The sequence below is a fragment of the Camelus dromedarius genome, chromosome 10 (genome assembly GCF_036321535.1).
Source record: "Camelus dromedarius isolate mCamDro1 chromosome 10, mCamDro1.pat, whole genome shotgun sequence".
Classification (NCBI taxonomy): Eukaryota; Metazoa; Chordata; class Mammalia; order Artiodactyla; family Camelidae; genus Camelus; species Camelus dromedarius.
Genome location: NC_087445.1, coordinates 7,006,077 through 7,018,303, shown reverse-complemented (window position 1 = coordinate 7,018,303; position 12,227 = coordinate 7,006,077). Strand labels below are relative to the sequence as shown.

Genomic DNA, 12,227 nt, shown 5'->3' with positions numbered 1-12,227 from the left:
TGTGTACATGCACAAGGGGGGAAACCAGGTGGCTGGGGATGCTCACACCAAGGGCCACCCACCCCTCCCCTCACCCCCCAAGGGGGAGGGGTGATAAATATTTAAGGGGCTTTTTAGCCCTGAAGGGGCTGAAGCTGGGGGAGGGAGGGGGATCCACGATGCTTGATTAATGGGGTTACGGGCTTGGATCAATCCATCCGCCCGCGGCTCCCTCCTCCCTCCCCCCTCCTCCTCCCTCCCTCTGCCTAATGCGCTTTATCAGGAGACGCTTTTCTGACTTGGCAGCGTCGGGTGTTTTAAATAGACCCATTTAGAGCAGGGGTTGGGGGGAGAAAGGAGAGGGGGAGGGAGACAGAGATTGAGACAGGCTGGGAGACAGAGACGAATCAGGAGAGAGAGACAAGCCCCGGAAGAGAGAGACTGGGAGAGGAGAGACAGGAGATGCAGAGACACGGAAATAAGAGGCTGAGGATGACACTCCCACAGAGGCTGAATGGAGGGGGGTGGTGATGGGAGGCCAAGGGGAAGCTGGGGGGCCAAAGAGCAGAAACAAACAAAAGAGACAGACAGAGAGAGAGGAAAGGAGCCACTGACAGCGGGGAGAAACTCAGAGAGGTTCTCTGCAAGGGCTGAGTGCTAGCCTGGGAGACAGCAGAGATATCTTTTATTTCCAAAAACAGTTTTTCATCCACTTTGTTAAATTAAAAAGCCGTTTTTAAAGTGGTGCTGGAGGTGCTGCTGGGGGAGGTGGACAGCACTGCCAAGTCCTCCCTCTTGGCCTCCTCCTCTGCCCCCACAGAAGCTGCCTCAGCCTTAACCCCTCGGGGGTGTTCTCCAGCTCCCCTGCTCTCTGCGAGCCTCTGGGATCCCCAGGGACAGGGTCAGGGCATCTGAGCTACTGTTCATTGGCAGAAAGTCCTTCCTGCTGTCTGGCCTCAGTCCCTCCTGCTGCAGGGAGCCCATTCTCTTGCCTGACCACTAGCTTTCTCTGATCCCTGTCTCTCCTCCCTAAGAGGTCCCCAATTTGGGGGGAGGATTATGACCCTCAGAGCTCAGCAGATCACTTTCCCAACCAGCAATCAGACTCCTCCCAGGTGTGCCCCCTAATACTGTGCAAATCTGAACTTCTGTCAGATATCCCACTCTAAGTCCTTAGATCCTCTGGGAACAGTGAGATGGAAGCTTAACTCTCTATAGCCTTCTGGAGCCTCCCTTCCTCCTCTTCAGAACCTCAGCTCCATTTTAAGTCCCTTTTATGGCCTTGTTGTCAGCCAGGGATACCCCACCCCATCCTCAACAACACCCCATTCCTAGCTCTGAAGGGTCAGCCCCCCTACTCCCGGGCCGGGAAAAAGGCCAGGCTGTTTGGGAACTGAGATGAAAAGCCCGGCCGGCCTTTGTGGGCCTCTGGCGGGTTTTGGACAATAGGCCCTTCCGTTCCGCTCCAGCGCCTCGATTCCTTGGACACCCCCACCCCCGGGCTGCCAATCCAGGGGCTTTGCCTAGCATGAATGAAAGGCAGAGAGAGTCAGGCCCAGCCCCGCGGCTGGCCCCAGAATATTTTGGACTTTTCGACCCTCCTTCCCATCTCCTCCAAGCCCAGCTGCTCCCCCCGAGTCAAGCCAGAGAGATGCTTTGGGGGCAGAGAGGGAGCCTGACAATGAGACAGAAACATACTCCCACATCCTGGATTCAGCCCCCTCAGTGCAGAACCCAGTTTTCTGACCCACCTGTGTGACTGTGGGTAAGTCTCTTCCCTGTAAAGACAAGCCTGTCATGAGGGCATGAAAAGCCTCAGGAGGAAGGATGAGGGAAGAGAAGGGAGGGGTCTCAGGCCCTCCTTCACTCATTCCCAGATCTACAGCCCCACCGCACCTGCCTGATGCCCCGAAACTGGCCTGCCTCTCCTGGGTCCCCAGCACATACCTCTTCACCACTGGCTGCACACCGAGCACATCAATGTCCTCCTCCTCCTCCGGACCAAACTCTTCCTGAGACTTCCAAAACCAAGGGGGCGGGAGGATGTGACAAGACTGGATTCTAGAAGGGCAAAGGGCACAAATCAGAGGCCACAGAGGAGCCATAGACCTTAGTCCAACTCAGATCTCATTTCATACTCACAACCCCATTGTGAGAAGGGGAGACTGAGGCAGGCAGCAGATCAGTGTCTAGAAGAGAAGTTGGGAGAGGTCCTGACTTCCTGCAGCCCGCTTTGTGGACTTTAGGTTCTGAACCACAAGGACAGAGGGAGACAAGAAACCAATGGCTTGACACCACACACAGACACACACCCACAGACAATCCAAAATCCCCATATAAGCAGTCTACAGACACAAGCACCTCCATAGCACACACATTCTCACACGCATACTCACACAGAGACACATGGCCACCATCAAACCATCTTCTCCTCATCACCACTATGATCTATTGAGCATCTGTTATGTGCCAGGAACTGTGTTAGGCACTTTATATCCATTATCTCATTTAATCTTCATGACTTCTCTATGAGGTAGGTCCTATTATTATTCCCATTTGACAGTTGAAAAACCCAAGATTCAGGGAGGTTAATTTGCCCAAGACCACACAGCTAATCAGTTCCAGAGCATAGATTTGAGTGCAAATCTAGTTCCAAAGCCCTTCTGCAATACCAGCTTGCCTCTGCAGCTCTCTCTCCCACCAGCACAGTGCCTTTCTCAATAATAATAATAACAACAGCTAACATTTATTCAGGGTCCTTGATAAGCCAGATACCATGATAAGTACTTAACATACAGTTTTGCACAGAATCATCAAAACAATCTTTGGAGGTAATCCTGCTTCCATTTTACAGATGAGGAAACTGAGGCTCGGAGAGCAAAAGCACCCTGCCCAAAGTCACAGGACTGGTAGTTGGCAAGAAAGCTGGTATTGTACTCAGGGCTATTTTGAAAGTCACTGTTGCTTCTAGGACTCCAGTCAGTTAACAGAGCCTTGGACTTCTACAAGAACTGGGAAGATCTCAGGGTCCAACTGCCCCTCTCCTGGAAAAAATCAGGTCCCAGATATGTCTGCCAAAGGCATGATCAGGGGCCTAAACACATACTCATGAGAAAAGGACTCCATGACATCCAACTCTGCTCACAGAGGCAGAGGTACCACCAACCAGGGAGATATGGCCAGAAACTAAAACAAGGTGTTAGAGACAGTCTGGCTGGTAGTAACAGATACAGACACACCAAAAGAAAGGACAAAGAGAGGGAGACAGAGAGGAAGACAGAGGCAGACACACTGGGCCAAAGAATCACAGGGACTGTGGGAAAAGGAGACAATAGAGGGAGAGGAGGGGACAGGTTCCCCTGAAAAAACATAGACACACACCAACAGGCACAGACACAGAGACACATATTGAGCCATCCAACCTTCACGAGAAGAAAACTGTGAAAGCAAACAAGACTCAGGCTGTGTGTGGTATGTGTGTAAGTGTGCACTCGTGTGCGCCTGTGTTGGGGGGGCCATGCCGAGGCTGTATCACGACACACATTACACCAGCTGCTTCCAGCAATTTCATCTGATTAATAATAAATGCCCCGTAATTACAGCCGCTCCCCCAGCCCTTCTTCCTGTTTTTTGTCAGCTGCCGCCAGGCCAGCCCCCTGTGGACCTCGTGGGCCCCTCCATCCTCACCTGCTGCCCTCTAGGAGACTGAGACGACTTGGGCTGGTGGAGGAGGCCAGACTCCTAACCTGAGGGTGAATACCCATTTCTTCATCTCCGATTAATGCTGAATGCCTCCAAGCAAAAGGCTATCTCCCTTAGGTCTCATCAGGACTCTCCCCGGTCCCTTGATATGACCTGTGACACCCAATGTGGCCTCGACGCCCAGGTCTCGGATGCAGAGAGATGAACTCTGAACTCCCCTTGCACCTCTTTATCCCTCACTGGCTGCCAGAAGTCTCCATTCACAATCTCTCCCCAGCTTTGGAACCCCACAGGCTCAAAAGAGAAAGGGACCAGGACAGCCCCCCTCTTCCCGCCCCATCCTTCCAACCCAGGCAGCCCCAGAGTCCCTGCCCACTTGTGCACTCTCACGCTTTGGACACCCCGTGGCTCCGCCCCCATTCCTGAGCACCCCCCCTCCCCAGGTCCACCTCCTTCCAGGCCTCCCACCCTAGCTCTCCAAGGCAGCTCTATCAGAATCAGCTGCGGGTTTGTGCTGATCTGTTTCTAATCGCTGGGGCCTGGTTCACGCTTGCCCCCCCCAATATTGATTCCATTATTTGGAGTCATTGACGTCAGGGACCTGGATGGGTGCCAAAACCGCCTTCTCTCCGGGCCTGGGCCAGGGCCCAGCCCCCCCATTCCACGATTTCACGGAGGGGCCCAGTAAGGTCAGCTCAAGGGCCAAGGTCAAACAACATCTGCCCTCAGAGGCTGGGCTCTTCTTACCTTTTGGGGACCATTGTGCAGTTCTCTTCTGGGGGAGAAGGGCTACACAGAGGCCTGGGGGTCAGAAGTGAGGTGGGGCCTAGAGAAGGAGGTGTGCAAGAACCTCACTGGGGCCTGGGCTGCAAGGAAGAGCTCTAGGAGGTCGGGATGGAGGCAGTGGCTGAGGGAAGACTACTGGGGCAGGATTTTTTTCTTTGCAACACACTTATTTTGGAACACTGCAAAGCTGGACTTGAAACGGTTACTACTGACTACTTGATTTTTATATCTGATACCAGAATTATGGCCAGACTCTCTGAGAAGGAAATTCTCTGCAGTATAGGATAACAGATCACCTTAAATGTTGCCATAATTTGACTAACTGGCACCACTATTTTGTTCCACATAAAACAAAGGCTCTGTCTCCTGTACAACTCCCATGCATGTGCCTCAGTTTCCCCACACTTTCCCAGTCTCTCCTGGCTCTGTATCCATCTGATCAAGATGCAGCCACTGCTACACTGGCCCACACCAGCAACTCCGAGGCTCTGGCTAGACAGGGTATTTTTAGGATCTGAACCCCGTGTTCTCAAACAGACATTAATAACCAATACGGACAGTCCGTGGTGTCCACAGCAGCTAAACAACCTCAGAGCCCAGTCTCAAAGGCTCAGAGATGTGGTTGACTGCCTTCGCCAGAGTCCAAGAAACCCAGACCTAGAGAGAGCAAGGGACACGCTCACAACCACGTAGGGAGAAAAGGACTCTCCTACCTTCTGAAAAATCCTGAAGCCAGGAGAAGACAGAGGTGAACTTTGACCTCTGCCACAGAAGCAGGGTCACTGCCCTGCCTCGGTCTCTCCTAGTCCAGACCTTTTCAAGGAAGAAGCTGTCTATCCTTTGCACTCCTTCCCTGAATTCAGGGAAGTCCTTCCTTTAGTCTAGCCTGCAAATCACTCAGCATTCCTTCGAGCCAAATAGGGTTATACGACAGAGGCTGCTGGGTCTCAAGCCACAAACCCCAGAGAGTCTTCTCTCCCAGTGGTCTGTCTCTCTCAATGGTTCCTTCCTCAGCATCTCTTGAGCACCCAATGCCTGCCAGGTACTGTGCCCGGAGTTAGGGACCTGGTCTTGCCCACCAATAGCACTCAGTCAGTCTGGCAGGAGAGAAAAAGGTGTATGGTTTACTCAACACTGCCCTCCTCCTGTGTACCTGGTCTGTGCCAGGGGCCGGAACGGTGGGTGAGGGAAGTAGACCCAATCCCTAGGTCCCAGAGTTCATGGGCAATTACTACACAGCCTTGCTAAGTATTGGGAAGAGAAAGTACAGGTAGTGTATGGTGGGGCGGGCTGACTTCCTGCGGGAATGAGGACTCTTCAGTCCATTCCTAAACCCCAGGACTGCCCAGAAGGCACCACAACAGTCTAACTTTAGTTTCTTCCACCGTAGCTCTGGTCCCAGCTTCTGGGAGCTAGTTCCTCACACCAGCAGGGTCTGACTCTTCCCCCACATCTGCCCCAGCTTCTCCTCCCACCTCTTAACCCCCAGAGCTCTTGGCTCTGGTGACCCCAAACCCAGGATGGCTCTGTGCCCTGGAGGGTCTCTTTGCCCTCTGCAGAGGGAAAGGCGGGTGATGACCTCAGCGCTCTAGGCCCACAGGGACCACTTGCCTCCCCAGCCCCTCCCCACAGGAAGCTGGGAGCTGGGGTGGGTGTGGTTACCCCGGGGCCACCGGAGTTTACACAGCTGAGGTCTCCCCCACTCCTCCCACCTCTTGGTGGGTCTGGAGGAGGGGTCAGCTCTCTCTCCTCATCCTCAGCCTCCTTGTTCTCTGGGACTCCCCCAAACAAGGCACACATGGTCCCCCCCAACCCATCTGCATTTCAAAGAAAATATGCTCCATCTGTTTCCGATTCATTTACACTTCAACTCACCACGGGGGGGTAAAGCAGGGCGTCTTGGCCTCCAAGCCCCCCATCCCTATAGGGGGGCTGGAGAGCACGTATCCCCCACAGGGACAGGGAGCAGTTACGGTCTAGCCATCTGAGCCTGAGGGCCAAGTCCCTACATCATGGACTCCCGTGGGGTGATGGTGCACCTCGAGGGCTTCCACAGTGGGAGGGTGTTTAAATGCCTGGGCAGTGAATCCAAGGCAGGTGGAGTCCTAAGGTTGAGTGCAACCTGGCCCAACTGTCCCCTCCCCACAAAGCTATTGCTCTTCTGGGAAGCCGAGTGGAGAACCCTGGGCATACCATGGAGACAAGATAAGGACTCAAGAGACATTCCAGGAGATGCTGTGAGGTAGAACCTAACTTGGCCCTACCCCCTTGCCCAGGGCATAGGAGAGAAAAGAGGGTGGGTTCCAGTGCAGTCTTCTCCTCCAGCCAACTTCTATGCACAGGTCTGGGGCTATCATCTCCCTTAGAATCAGAGATTCAACATCCTGGAAAGGTCAAAGGAGCCAGAGGTCTACCCCTCACCCAGTCAATCTACACATCACTCCCATCCTAAGGATGACTGGAGCTATCTTGGGAGGACATGAGTCTTACTTTCCTACACCTGACCCTCTCCATCACAGAAGGGGTACCTAGAACTACTTAAGAGGGATGTGCAGGTACATGGCACATGGGGGACTCTAAGCGTACATATCGCTCCTGTACCAAAAAGCCACTTAGAGCTTCCTGCCAAGAGCTATCTCCTGGAAGAAAAGGCAGAAAGGTTTAACTGTGTCAGTGTTTCCCACCACCCTCTCCATCAGCCCACAGCCCAAGGGACATGACCAAACACATATCTCCTCCTCTCCCCACCTCAGGAGGGGACAGATCTTGTAACAGTCTCTTCCTGATCCCAAATGCCCCAATATACACCATAAGCCAAAGAAAGCATAAGTGTGTTTGACTATGAGTTCTAAGTGCCACTGGTCATGTGAATACCACAATCCTAATGTGGGTCTGAATGTGAGCCCCAGGATGGAAGCATAACTGGGTGTGATTCTAAGTGTGACCTGCCCCCCAGGGCTCCTGTGTGAATATGGAAGCCTCAAAAAGGAAGCACAAGTCTGAGTGTGAGCACTAGGACCCTTGCGTGAGTCTGAGCATAAGCCCCTGGATGGAAGTGAGTTTAATGTAATTGCGAGGGATGTCGCTCTGAGTGTGAACTCCAAGATGGAAGTATGGGTTTGAGTGTGAACACGGGTCCCTGTATGCATGTACCTATAAGCCCTGGGTCTGAAATGTGAGTCTAACTGGGAGCCCCAGGATTCCCAGACAAGGCAGTGGAAGCCTCGGAGTCCTAGTGTTGGTCCGAACGTGAGCTCCTGGTCTTCAGGGCATTCTGAGTGTGAGCGAAGGTTCCCCGTATCAGTCTGAGTGTGAGCACTGGGGTCCCTTTAGAAGTCTGTGTGTGAATACTGGGTCCCTAAGTGATCCCAGGATGGAAGTGAGAAGCTTGCATGTGAGCACTGGAGCCCTGCTGTGAATCTGAGTGTGAGCTTGGAGATGGAAGTGTGAGTATGTGAGCCCCAATATCCTGTGTGAGTCCTTGAGTTCAAATATGAGACCCGGCTTCCCCATGTGAGTCTGAGAGTGAGCCCCAGAACGTAAGTGTGAATCTGAGAAAGCTCTGGGGTCTTAGTGTGAGCCCTAGGACCCCAATGAGTTCTGAGCATGGGCTCTAGGTCTCAGTGTTAGTCTTCGAGCCTCAGGACAGAAATGTGCATCTAAGTGCGAGCCTAGAGTCCCAGTGTGAGTCTGAGTGTAAACTCCAGGACTAAAGTGTATCACTGGATATGACCAGAACATAACTGTGAATCTGAGTGCCTGCCAGTCCATTGTCCTAGTGTAATTCTTAGTGTGAGTCCATATGAGTTAAATTGTCCCAGTGCGAAGCTGAGTATGAATTCCAGAACCCCTAGAAGTCTTAAGTGTGAACTTTAAACTCCTACTCTTCATGTAAGGCTCAGGGTCCCAGTTGGAGTATTAACCCAGATAGGGTGTGAACTTTAGATCCATGTCACCAATCCTGATCCCTAGCCCTAAAAACCAGTCCAGAGGATTTGTGTGGGTTTTGGCAGTGAAGCAAGGATACAGTTTTTTGAGACACAGCCCCCTCCAAACGCCAAACCCTGGCTAGCTCTACAGCCATGGGAATATCCAATTGTTCAAGCCGCATCATCCCCACATATGCATTGGTACACCATCACACCCAGAGTTAGACACACAAGAATGCACTCTGTTTCAGATTCCCTGGACAAACAGCAATTATAGATACACGAACACACCCAGCATTTCCTACTCCCACCACCTCAGTGACACAGACACACCCCCAGTGACACAGACACAAATATACCAAGTATTACAGGCAAAACAACTAGTGTTGCAGACACACTCCTCCAGCGGCATGCAGACACACATCCAGTGTTGCAGACAAGCTGCCAGCTACACAGACACACAGAGACGCTTCTCATCGAGATAGACTAGACGGAAAGAGAAAGAAAATCCTGAATTTTCAACAAGGCGTGAAATGCTCCTGCCCGCCTGAAGCTACTGAAGGGGGGAGGGGGCCAAGGGAGCCGGCGAGCTCGAGAGCTAGACGCAGGAGGAGAGGCTCGGGAGAGGAGAGGAGAGGAGCGAGGCAGGAGAGCTGTCCGTCTGGTGACCTCCCCTCGGCCCAGCCCCCACGCACGGGGAGATACACCACTCCGAGCCACACAGGGACACCCAGGCGGGCTCACACAGAGCCGCACTGGAGGAGACACACACCGGCAGACTCACAAAGAGACGGGGATACACCACAAGCGGACTCACACGGACACACAACACAACAGGACTTACAAAGAAATACTGAAGGAGACCCACTAAATGGAGATACATCCAGGCGGACTCACGAGGAAACCACAGTCAGGCTCACACCAACACACACACACACGCACACACATTAGCGGATTCACACGGACACACGTACACTGGCAGACGCGCAACCGTCCGTTCACACCCCTGGGCGCGCTTAAGTCCAGATTTCTCCTGGAGAAGGAAGCTTCTGGGCGCACGGGGGTCACTGCGACACCCCCATCAAGCTCCGGAATTTTCCCAGACCCTGCGCGCTCTGCTGAGGGGCGAGGGAGAACAGGGAGGCTAGGGCAATCGGCCCCTGCCACCTCCCGCCAGCCGATAGTCCGTCCCCACCACCACCACCACCACCACGCCCAACCCTCGGCGCGCCCAGACGTGGGGGGCCGCCTCTCCTGCGCCCCCGCCCCCGAGTTTACCCTCGAAGTTTCCCGTGAACTTTCCTGGCCCCCTCCCCCTAGTCTCGGGCCCACGCCTGTCCCTCCCTCTTCACGCGCGCACGAGGGCCGCGGGTCTGTCGGTCAGCCCGAGGGTTTGAGGGTCCGGCCGCGCGCGGTCCGCGCGGGGTACTCACCGCGCCCTCGGGTCGCCGGGGCTCCGCACCTCGCCCTTCGACCGCTCCCGGCAGGGAGCGAGGCAGGGAGCGCGGAGCTAGCACCGCTGCCCGATCCCGCCGCCGAGCCCCGCGCCGCGCGGGCTGGAGCCGCCGCCTCCGCTGCCGCCGCTGCCGCCGCCCGCTCTGCACCGGCTCCTCGGCGCTCGGCGGCTTTAACCCCCCCATCCTCCTCCCTCCCTCGCGCGCTCCCTCCCTCCTTCCCTCGCCCATGTGACCGCGGGCGCCCGCTCGGCCGCGCGCGCCCTCCCTCCCCTCCCCCTCCCGCCTTGTCTCCCCGCGCCTCCGCGGCCGCGCGCCACGACCCCCTCCAGGCCACGGCCCCCGCGCGCCCCCGCTATGGCACGCTCCCGCGCCTGGCTCGCGCGGCCCGCTCGCGCGGGCATACTCACCCTGAGCAGGCCTGTGAGCCCCCACTCCCACTCGTCTCGCGCTAGCACGCACCCTCCCCTCGCGGGCACACTCGCCCGCATTGGCACGCGTGGCCCCTTCGCATTCGCCCTTTCTCGGGAACGCCCTCCAGACGGCTGTGGCCCCCGCGCTTCAGACGCAGCCCGGACCGCGGGTCTCAAAAACGCGCGCGCACATACACCCCACACCCACTCCGCCGGATCCCCCAGGGCCGCTGGGCGCGCACCCAACCCCCGGGGTCGCTCATTCACACTCACTCTCTCACACTCAGCCTTGGCCAGGTCTCCGCCGCGCACACTCCCGCACGTTCAGGCCCTGACTGCTTCGCAACGACATCCTGGTACACCTCGGACCAACTCTCGGGGTCCTCCCGCGGGCACCTCCATGAGAAGAGCGCGAGCTGGAGCCACCAGGCCCCACTTTGGGCACGGGAGGCCAGCCGTTTCCGCCCTTCCCCTATTCCTGCCGCCCCCAGCAATGACTCCCTCCCCCGACCTCCTCCTCCCAGCCACTAGACATTTATTTACACCCTCGCGCAGAGGAAAGAGGGCTATTTGCTCCCATGACCCGACACGGATCAGGCTGGGAACCCAGGCCCTCGCCTCCCACCAAGCCTCCAGTGACACACCACAACTACCCTCTCCTTCTTCACTCTCCCATCCGCGGGCATAAGGCCTGGGGCGAGATCTCCACTGGGATACGGGGCGTAGGGAGGGTGCACCCTCTATGCCTGGACCGGCAGTGCCAGAGCGCGAGTGCCAGAGTTTGGCGCTTGAGGTTCACTCTTTCGCAGCCTGGGCCTCTGAGGGGCGGGTGTGCTAATTTCATTCGCCCCCAGGCCTCCGGTCCAGCTATAACATAGGGGATTAAGGTTAGACAACCCGACTACTTCTGAGGCCACAGGAAAGCGCAACAGAAAGAGTGAATGCCAGAGGCGGATAACGAGTGGCCCACCCCCATCCCCACCCCACGGATTTTTCACCTGACCTTTGACCCATAATCCCTGCGCTTGGCCCCTCCGGGATGCTGCGCAAGGGCCGAGGGCGGGGAGGGGAAAAGGAAACATCTCGCTGCTTCCTCACACCCTTCCCTAGTAGGCTGCCCAGAGCACCCGGGCCCTTTCCCAACAAATGCCTCAGGGACTCCCATTGCAGAGGAAAAACCTTCCTGCCACTGCCCGGGCTTTTCACTTTCACTTCCGTGGCCTCCGAATCCCCTCAGTGCAACCGGCAGGAGTCAGCCGGAGCTGGGGCTCAGAAAGGGCCGGCTGGGGTTTAAGGACACAGAGAAATAGTGGCACCCTGCTGAGATCCAGCTCGCCGCCACCCACAGTAGGTGTCCTTTATCCGGACTCTCTGGAGGAGCCTCCAAATACCCGGGTCGCGGGCGGGGACCAGGTGGTGGGCACCAGGAAGTAGCCGAGATGGTGCAACAGAATGTGTGGGTGGGGGGCGAGGGAGAGGTGTCAGGAATGCCCCTCCCCATGACCTAAACTAGGCCTCGGAGAGACTGGGTTCTGCGGAAGGCGCCCCTCCCCTCGAGGCGACGATGGGCGTCGAGATCTGCGGATCACTGATGGGCTGTCATGACCTCCAGATCCTCCAAGTGTCCTGGACTCAGCCCCCTTCTGCCAGGTTGAGGGCAGTGAGGAGTTCTGCCCCAAACCAACGTTTCCTCTCCACCCGGGGACGCTGGGGCTGCCGTCGACAGTGCCCAAGTACGCGGATGCTGGGGCAGGGTCTGCTCAGAGCAAGCGGGGACGGCAGCCCGAGAAGTTGGTGTGTCAGAGGATTCGCGAAGACCAGAGGCGCACGTCGGACCGGATCCCTGAGTCAGTCGATCCGCAGCTTCTCTGGGTGCAGTACCCAGCGTCCGCACCCGCTTCCCCGGGGCCGCAGCGACACCTGGCGGGTAGTGTGGGACGCGCGTGCTCCCTTGGGCTGCGGAT

General features: G+C 56.3%; 1 protein-coding gene across 1 annotated transcript in view; it reads right to left on the bottom strand.

Moving 5' to 3' along the window:
- CNTFR (ciliary neurotrophic factor receptor) overlaps positions 1–9,998 on the bottom strand; it is a 38,035-nt gene extending 28,037 nt beyond the window's left edge. Inside the window, exons 1-2 of the mRNA XM_031447210.2 lie at positions 9,830–9,998; positions 1,927–2,040 (exon numbers count right to left, since the gene is read on the bottom strand). The gene's annotated coding sequence lies outside the window, so the exon portion shown is untranslated. The remainder of the gene's footprint in view (positions 1–1,926; positions 2,041–9,829) is intronic.
- Positions 9,999–12,227: the final 2,229 nt, after the last annotated feature.